Genomic DNA, 3,945 nt, shown 5'->3' on the forward strand with positions numbered 1-3,945 from the left:
TATATATATATATATATGTTCTACGCAATGCTGGCATCAGGTTTGTGCAAAATATGTCAAAAGTGGTAAAAGTTATGGTTGAAAATGGGGTGTAGCCAATTTTAGTGGGAAATCCTATAAGGAATCGGTTTATCAATTTTTTATCCTAACTGAATGGAAAACACCAAAGGAATGCCTGCCACTGATAGTGTTTGGCCTTGGGATTTGTGGATGTACATGGCGAAGCATGGTCTCACCGGGAACTGCGGAAGTTAACCGGCATGTCTGACTCCGAGGGATAAAGCTGCATTCTTGAAATGAAAACATTTTCACCTCTCCCGCACCCTGTAACAAGGTGGCATCAATCAAGTGGGGCGTTAGGGATTTGATTACTAAGCGGGTCCCGTTGCACTGTTTAGGCAGAAGTAAGTTTCTGATTAGCATAATTGGACGTCCGACCCTTAGCCTAAGAATGTGAGGTGGAAGCCCTGCTAGCTCCAATGAGTTAAGAAACTCGATAGGGTAATTGACAATGTCTTGGGGGTCAGAGGTCCGGTCAATCGATTTGTAGATGCGCTCCTCACCCGGAATTCGGTTTATTTGCTGGTCGTTGAAAGAACTGATAGTTACGTTTTGGGGTGGCCAGGATGGTTCTTTCACTGAGCCAATTGATGTCTGCATTGTTACTTTCTAGATTGGGGAACACTGTTTCCAAAAGATCGGAATGGTTTTCCACGGTGTTGCACAGTTCAGAGATGTATATGTCGCCCCTATCATTCCTAGGGAGCTTGCCTTCTCCAAGGGTCAAAATGTCTTCAGAAAATGCAGCAGACGTGTTATCACTAAGTAAGTGCGCGCGCATGGTTGTGCTTAGACTTAAGGTCTTAACCTGGAGCCACAAGATGGATGACTTGAGGCATGCGCGCACTTCATCAGCCCGGATCCGTTCAGGGATGACAGGAAGGGTTGGCCGGAAATCTCCTGACAGCAATTGGGTTACACCACCCATAGAAGCTGTAGAATCCCTGATACCATTCAGTTACCGGTCTAGTGCCTCAAGGGCACCCTTATTGGTCATTGTGCATTCGTCCCATACAATGAGACGGCACTGTCTAACAACTCCAGCTTCCTCTGAATTTTTGCTAATGTTACAAGTAGGAACCTCGGTCCTCACTAAATGTAAAGGCAGCTTGAATGCTGAGTGCGCCGTCCTACTTCCCGGCAATAACGTAGCAGCGATTCCCGAAGTAGCAACGGCTAGCGCAATTTGTTTCTCGCGACGAATTTTAGCAAGTATTAATTATGTTACAAAGGATTTGCCGGTACCTCTAGGAGCATTGAGGGAAAAAGTGCCACCCGCCTGTTTTCTAACGGCACTGACGACAGTTTTGTACACTAGCCTCTGATCAGGGAGCAATTTCAGTTCATTTACTCTCAGGTACTCCGCAAGGCCATCAGCGTCATACAACTCCAGAAGTAACTTTGGTGGGAGTGTGTTAACGTCCTGTCGAACATGAGGATGGCAAACTGATGCCCATTTTGAGCAGGGTATCTTTGATTTCAATCAGCGCATTATTGTAGATCAGGTCATTGTATCCAATGTCAGCATTAGGGCACTGTTGCTTTGCCAGTCATCATTTGCCTTGACCACTGAGAAAGCAAAATTACGTACAGAGAATTTCATAAACAGAAATGAATGGAAAAAATGATTCGTAAATTTTTAGATTAACACTTGCACGATTTTCACTAAAAAAAAAAAGTAGGATTTTTCGCGTGGAGTCAATACCTTGGCCTTCTAATATGCTACAAATCCCTTTTTGTGGTCCGAAAGACGGTGTTGGGTGTGGTGGAAGCCTCGGAAATTTCACACACACACACCCCAATTGATATTTTCGCCATCTATTTTTCGCAGTACGTTGAAAAATACAAAGATTAAGAATATGGAAAACAATTTTGTTTTAATCTGAAATTTACCATCAAAAACTCCAGGCAAATTTTTAGATAACACTCGCACGATTTTCAATAAGAAAAAAATCGGATTTTTTTGCGTGGAATCAACTACCCTGGCCTCCTAATATGCTACAAAACCCTCTTTATGATCCGAGAAACGGGGTGGGGTGTGGTGGAGCCTCGGAAATTTTACCCATTTATATTGTGTAATTCTTTGACAAATTGTTACCTACCTCTTTGTTTCTTTGTTGTTAAATAAATGGATACTCAACAAAACACTTTTTTCCTCGGCGTAAAATAAAAACAAAACTCCTTCGCACCCAAAGTAATGTGTGTGTGAGAGAGAGGGTGGGGAGAAAGATGAACGATTTATAATAAATAAATGATTTAAAATGAATATATTTTAATTGTTGTGTGAAAAAGTATATATAATTTGATTATAAAATATTGTGTCTTTCAAAAACATCCTATATTTCAATATTATATCTCGTGTTTAAGAAAAAAGATTTTTTACACTTTTATTTTTGGTGAACGCTGTGACTTACTCTCTCTCTCTTTCCCTCACACACACACACGCACACACACACACTCACATACACATACATCAAAACACAACTTTTCTCTCCCTCACACACACACATCAACACACAACTTTATTCTCCCTCAGACACTCACACACATACATCAACACAACTTCTCTTTCTCTCTTTCTCTCTTTCTTACACACATTTTCACTCTGCTATGACAAGAAGGGACTTAACTCATGTTAGCAAACTTCAAAATTGGTAAAAGTTAAGGTTGAAAATCGGTTTTTACCGCTATCCGCGAGTGCCTCGGGGAAAATAATTTGACGAAAATACAGCTAGGGTCGTGACGAATGTCCTCCTTAAATTGTAGCGACATGCGTGCTAATTTGTGGACGTGCATAAATGACATTCACGTACACACACACACACACACATCCTACCTTTTATAGATATACAGATAAACGCGATCAATTGCATGAATAAAAGAAAAACAACAAATGACCTTTCTGGATTATTTATATCAATTCAATATTTAAAAATAACTTATCTTCCCACCATCCAAGGTAATCTATTTAAAAAATGGGTGGATTTTTCCCTTGTCATTATGTTTTACAAATTCATTCAATAATAAATAATGTTAAACTCACATGTTATTTAATGTGTTCACAGTCTCTTAAGCGGTTATAAATTGATCATTGAAATATACAATACACTTCTTGATACCGGGAAAGGCAAATGACTCTCTTCCAGTTTTCATACAATTCCAGAGAACATTTTTTTCCGAACACACTCAGACATTTTTTATACTGCCTACATGATTTGTACCAAATACCCTGGTTTCAATCTCTACACTGTCCCCAGTCAGTTCTAGGATTTTTTTTTTTTTTTTTTTTTTTTGCTGTTTAGACTGCGTTCCAGCAGATTCAGAATTATTCCAGTAAATTTGTTGCTAGTTTAGAACTCTTTCTTTTTTAAAAATTACATTTTTATTCTATGAACACACTGAACCAGGATTCAATCATTAGTTTTCTCCTGTACTGAGATTATTAACTATACTATTCTCTCTTAAATATAATTCAACTCTTCTAGATTTATTAATATTTCTTCAATACCTAACATATCCCCAATATACCTAACATTTCTTAAATATCCATTGGATGTCAATGTGTTGATAGATAGATAGATAGATAGATAGATAGATAGATAGATAGATAGATAGATAGATAGATATAGGGAGAATTCACAAAAAAAAACAAAAGACGAAGACAGGTAGTGTAGAAAACAAACAGATGTATTAGTATAACGCTCGGGAATTGAAAAAGTTTTTAACGTTTCGAGCCTACGTTCTTCCACAGAAAGGAACAAAGAAAGAAACAGGGAGAGAAACAAGAAGAGAAAACATGTGTGTAGTGGTTAGCCATCTATCATGGCGAATGTTTGTGTGTGTGTGTGAGAGAGAGAGAGAGAGAGAGAGAGAGAGAGAGAGAGC

The sequence above is a fragment of the Octopus bimaculoides genome, chromosome 4 (genome assembly GCF_001194135.2).
Source record: "Octopus bimaculoides isolate UCB-OBI-ISO-001 chromosome 4, ASM119413v2, whole genome shotgun sequence".
Classification (NCBI taxonomy): Eukaryota; Metazoa; Mollusca; class Cephalopoda; order Octopoda; family Octopodidae; genus Octopus; species Octopus bimaculoides.